A 6,555-nucleotide genomic window follows, 5' to 3' on the forward strand; every position below is an offset into this window, starting at 1 on the left:
GGTCCGGCGAGGCTAGGGGGGGAATGGGGTGCGGAGGGGCTAGGCTTTATAGCCTGGGGGTCCGGCGAGCTTCGGAAGGGGATCGGGGCGATCGGGGGATCCCGGATCCTTCGGGATCCGGTCGATCTCCGGCGAGGTCGTGGCGTGGGCGAGGGGTTGGGGAAGACGGGGCGGGTCCCACGGGTCAGCGAGAGGGAGAGAGGGGCGAGGGGGTCGGGTGGAGCTGGGCTGGCCTGGCTCGGCTGGCCTGTTAGCCGAGTGGGCTGGCTGGCTTGGGCCAGGCGGGGAGGGGAAGGGTGCGGCGCTGGCTGGGCCTGGGGTGGCCTGGCTGGCGCCCCGGGGAGTTTTCTTTATTTTTTTAAATAAAACAAAAACAAAAATAAAACATTATCTATAAATATTTTATATAGGGTATATATATACTAAAATGATCAGGGGAATATTCCCTTTCATTTGAACATTTTTCCAAAGGCAAAAATCCAAACTTCATAAAAATCTATTTTTTTCAAATTCAAATAAATTTCAGATTTGAATCCAAATCTTTTGGCATTGTTTCCTCTGATATTTTTGGAGTGTCATGTTTGCTCCTCTCATACTTTTGATCAAGTATTTATCAGGCATAGTTTTTGAAATGTTTCCCACATGCCAAAGTTTGAAATTCAAATTCAAAACTCAAAATTTGAAAGAGGGTTTCAAAGCACTTTCAAATGATTTTCAACTTGATTCATTATAACTTCCAACTCCTATTTCACATAATTGAAGAAGTCATCTTATCTTCCCTCATGAATATCATTGAGTTGCATAAAGCTTTGAATTTGAAATCTTCCCAAATGAAATTCAAATCTTTTTCCAAAACCCTATTCATTTAAAAATGAAGGAAGTCATGTCATCCTCACTCTAGGCTTTGGTGTTGGTATGAATTTGAATCCATTGGGATCAAAAGGCAAAAGGGGAAAGTTTTGGAAAAGTCATTTCATTCCCTCTCATTCAACTTTCAAAAGTTTCAAATTTCACTCAGTTTCACTCAATCCATCAAACCAACAATCAGACAATCAAGCATAGTTATTTATTTAATATAACATTCCAAAATTTAGAATTTTGGGATGTTACAGAGAGGCCAACGAAGTCTTGTTTAGATCTGGAGAGGGCGAGAGAGTGTGAAGAGAGCAACTACAAGCGCTGAGGCTCCAGCGTGTATATATATACTAGAGAGAGAGTGTGAAGCGTGCAAACCCTAGAAAACATTTTGACCAGTCAAAGAATCCTCCTGCCACAAATTATGTTCAAGTGTAGTTATCGAACCCGAGACAGGCTAACCAGGTACACAACCCTCCCGTTATGTTCAACGAGAGGGAAATAACCTTTTATACATTCCTGCATTCGTGTGACAAGCATGCCGTGTTTTTGTGTGTGTGTGTGTGGGAGTCATTGGGATTTCAATCATAATCGTGTCATGTGGCTTTGGTGGTAAGACTATCCACAGTGGTGCAGAAATAATGCAGCCTTAGTCACCTTACCTCTCTCCACGTAGTACGTTGGGTCCCACCAGTCAGAGGGTGAAACAAACAAATTAATAAGAAAAATTAAAAGCACCAGTGGTGTTTCTTACCTCACACATCTTGCTACTGCTCGGGAACACTGTCCAATTGATCCCTCTGTTCGCTCACGTACTATTTTAAGTGAATCCTTATTATAACATGCAAACAAATTTTGGGCACTTGTATTCGACTTAAGTCAGTGTGCCACCGTATCTCGTATACTTACTACTCCCTCCGTCTAGGTGTAATAAGTCACATTAGAAGGTGCAACGGGACCAAGGTGTGTGTGTGTGTGTGCGTGTGTGTGTGTGTGTGTTTAACAGCATGTGTGTGTTAGAGAGAGCGACATATCGACCTACCCCTATAGAGAGATGTTGTGTAGTGTACGATTTTAGCTGCGAGATTCGGTGCATCCTCTCGTTTCCGGGCATGTCCGGTAGGGACATGCGGACAGCTGTCACGCCCGCTCCTGACCAGCCTGGCCGACCCAAAGCCCCTCCATCGCCTACGCGCGCTTCCCGCCCGAAACGGTCAGCGCCGCTCCAAAGAATCGATGCCGCATTCATGCCCGGGCAGAGCGGACACGACCTCTCACTGGCGCAAGAGTGATGGTTGCTTCGTCCGTCCAACTTACTGCTGGGTCTATGTGATTTGACGGCTCATTGGTCTTTATTACTGAGGTGGTAGGACAGCTGGATGTCCCACGCTTTCGGCGAAAGGAGGTACTACTACTAGATTACAATTTTCTCCATTCTTACAGCGGAGGCGTGCAAGAGCAGTGAAAACACGCAGGCTCAGTGATTACATGGCCCACCTCACACTATCACCGTGCGACACCTAACTCTTTACATAGTACTCCCTTTGTTCCTAAATATTACTAGATGAGTCCCCGCGCATTGCCGCGGAACAACGGTATATCTCTCTACGCAAAATTATGGATTTCATAGAACTAAAAAAACTCTATAACCGCATGAAAAATGTGGTAGCCAAACTAAATAAACTCACATCATCATTTAGATCATCCCACGTAAGGAAAAAAGATCAGCCAACTCCTACTGCATAATGGGATTATATTTTTCTTTTTGACATGTTAATGGGACTTAAAAGCTCACTTACATGCATGCTACCGGTGCACGCTTGCATGAAGACATGTTGATGTGATTTAAAACCCACTCACATGCATGTGCCACGGTACTTCTGCATGCTTGCATGTGGCTTAGTGTGGAGCCTCTCAACGTCTAGATCAGACGGCTATTATGGACTGATTTACTTCATCTAACGGCTACATCAATTTTGATGATGTGGCTCAAGGAGAGGATAGAGAATTCCTAGTAGTGGGGGCTAGCTATACTAGTAGATAAGTCTTTGTAGAGATTCCACTACATACGGAACAAAATGAATGAATCTACACTTAAAATGCATCTATATACATTCTCATGTGGTTCATGGTGAAATCTCTACAAAGACTTATATTTAGGAATGAGGGAGATGACGTACTAAGCAAGTTTCTCCTCGTTCTATGAGTTGACGAGACACATCAAAAGTACTCCAGTGTATAGAGCCTTGCGTCTAAGGTAGGCCCCACATTGTTTTCCTCTTTTTTAACATAACACATCAAGTCACAATTTGTTTGTTCATCCGTGGTAGACGATCCTCCCTCCACCAAGTGGACAACTAGTACACGTGCCAAATTACCACGTGGGCTGCCTTTTTCGTACAGAAATGAGCTCCGCCGTGTACCCGCACGGGTGTGGTTGGGAAAGAGACGGGAGTACGTGCGCCGTGCATGCACCTCTTCTCTTCGTGCACGTCCCCCACATACGTGGGTGTGTGAGAGAGATACAAACCACGTTCGTGAGTGTTTTTTGTTTTGGGTGGAGGGTGGGGTGGGGGTTGATTTCGTGAATTATTTGTGGGAATATGTGTCGATGACATCTCAAACAAAAATTTTCTTGCAATGTGTGTGAAATGGAGGCCTATCCATATCATACATAGAGGGTCGGGCAATCCATGAGAAGAGAGGGAGGGGTCATAGCTAACGATAGAGTCGAAGAGAGGATCAAGTGGGTGGGTGCGAGATCGATGAAGAGAGCCTTCGAAATTGTGTGTGTGCAAGTCAAAGATATAGGGCGACTGGACTACCGGAACGTTATAGGGCACATGTCAAGTTTGTGTGTGGTAGAGAGACATGACTAGAGCGCTCGGTGTATCAGTGTGTGTGTGTGGGAGGGGGTGGGGGAAGGGGTAGGCAGAGGCCTAACTATAGAGGTAGAACGACTCGCATATGTGTTGAGAAGGAGAGACCCATCTATGTCTTGAGGGAGATCGGTCGACATCCATACATAACTGAAGGACGGGAAATATGATGGGACAAAGAGAGAGAGGAGAGAGATGGAGGGAGAGGGAGGGAGAGGGGTAGAGTGCTGGATGGGTGATGGAGTTGCTTCTCGAAGATGGTGGGAGAGGCCTACTAGTCAAACTGAGGGTGGAACTGCAATGTTATCAATAAGAGTGGGGATGTGTTTCTGTGTGTGCTTGTGCGTGATAGATCTGTCGGGACGCATCCATGGATGATGAAGGGGAACCATGTGTTTGGTAAGCAAACCTAACTAGATCGGTAGATCAATTGTTGTTTGTCGGAGGAAGGGAGAGGCACAACTAATGAGGTAGATCGATTGACGTGTGGGTAAAAACGAGTTATAAGGACCTAGCTAGCTATATGTATAGCGAGAGATCGATCGGTGTACGTCCATTTGTTAGAGGCAAATAAGGCCCAGCGAGACGGATAGGTAGAGAGAATGGAGCTAGGAGGTGGTGCAAGAGGCCCAACTACTAGCTAGATAGGGGGAGGAGTGTGCGGTTGTGAGATCGATGAAAAGAGGGGCGAGAGTTTACACGTGTGTCTAACCATATGAGAGACACGAGGCAAGGACACATAAAGGAGGAGATTGAAGGTGTGTGTGTGTATGTTGTAGGCAGGCATCGCTGGAGAGGTTTATCGATCGGTGTGTGTCGGAAAGGAGTTGTGGAGACTCCGGGAGAACGACCTAAAGAAAAAAATGAATGCGCCCGGTGGATAGAATGCCGAGGGAGGGGGAGGGCGAGGAGGGCGTGTGCATGCATGAGAGAAAGTTAGTGGTAGCTACAAAGGTTAGAGGATTGTGTGGGTGTAAGAGACTAACAAAGATCACAATTTGATATCAAAGCGGATTCATATATTTGAATAGGAGATCATAGACTTTTAAACATTGCATGCTTTAATATAGTGGTGATACACGTGTTGTGCACATGTTATACCATAATGTGATAAGGCAGGGCGTTTGCAACTCACAACTAAATGCCGAACAATCTAAACCATACTATACATCAAACAATCTCACACTTTACTTGAATTTGTGATAATGTGTGGCGTTTGCAGCTTACAACTAAATATTGAACAATCTAAACAATACTATATATCGAACATTCTCACATTTTATTTGAATTTGTGGTAATGTGTGGTGTTTGCAACTCACATCTAAATACGTGTAGGCGTAGGGGGCAGGGCACCATACATAATGTGATAAACACATTATACATATGAGACATGGTTTAGATTATGAAGATCTAGCTAGAGCTAGAAATGTAATGTGATTTGAAATAAAAATAATGTGGATTCAAAAAATCTAGTTCGAGTTCATATAGTACACATAGTTCATATGTAACTCGAGACTAATCATGTGGTGTGCTATGAAGATAATACACAAACGATGGTTTAACTTGACAATAATGATGATTTTAGATCTTATTAAAATAGAGAAACGAATTCAAATGCTTTGACTTCAACAATCATTACTATAGATCTTATTCAAATAGAGAAACGAATTCAAATTTAGTTCATATTGAAGCGGTAGTATACACGTTTGGAATGCAATAAAACATTCATTTGAGTAGTAGGTTGGATGCATTATACACGTAGCGAAATATTTTAATTGAACATAACATGAATTCAAAGTTTTGAATGACATTTGTAGTGCGCATTGATTTGGTACAGTACACGTTAGGCTTGTCCGGAAATTTCCACCCGCGCCTTGTTAGCCCGAAATATTTAAGATATATCTTTGTCTCGTTGTGCTCCGACAACTCCCTCCATCTCAACCCGCGCCTTGCTATTTTGAAATTAAAACGCGCGTGAAAACTCCCACCTCCAGTGAAATCCCGACACGCGAAATGCCCGTGGTACCCCTGAACCGAAAGAACCGCCTCAAATCGGTGCGGGTACTTTCGTAACTTACCCCACATTTCGGACAAGCACGTCTCTAAGCCATGGTTCCCCACTGCCATCCCAACCGCCCACCCATTCGTACACCGAGGCCGCGAAAACCCACGACAAAACCCCACACCCTGCTCTGTCCGCCACCCAGCCGGAGCCTCTTCCCCAATGACGTCGTCCACAACAACACCTCGACGTCCCTCATCCATCGTACCGGATGAGGATCCGTCGTTGATCTCATCGTCCCGCCGGTTCAGCCACCCCGTCCTCCACCTCCAAGGAGCTACCCCGACGTTCCCCTCGTCTTTCGCGCCACCTCCATTCCCACACCGCCATCTTCACCTGCACCATCGGAAGAGCATCATCATCATCATTTCCTCGGATGAAGTTGCGGCCTAATCGGCGCCACCAAAGAGGTTGTACACTAATCACCGCATTTTCTTCTTGATTCGATCTCACGATGCTGCCAGCGCTCGGTCCCGAGCCGATACGGCGCAGCTCCATCCACGGCGGCATCGCCGGTCACTTCCTCCATGGCGTCCCTCCCTCAGCGGCGACGTCCACATCAGTAGGAGCTGTTGTTGCTTTCGCTCTCACTCGCGCTGCTGCTCTCCTCTTGCTCTCGGTCCCCTGCCTGGTCTGCTCTTGATATTGCTCTTGCTCGCGATGCTGCTCCGATTTAGCTACACTTCAGTCGACTAAATCGACTTTTGGGTCAGTCGATTTTCAGGGGGTGGGGGGCTCGCTGGGGTGAAGGAAGAACCA

This window comes from Triticum dicoccoides, chromosome 2A (assembly GCF_002162155.2).
Source record: "Triticum dicoccoides isolate Atlit2015 ecotype Zavitan chromosome 2A, WEW_v2.0, whole genome shotgun sequence".
NCBI lineage: Eukaryota > Viridiplantae > Streptophyta > Magnoliopsida > Poales > Poaceae > Triticum > Triticum dicoccoides.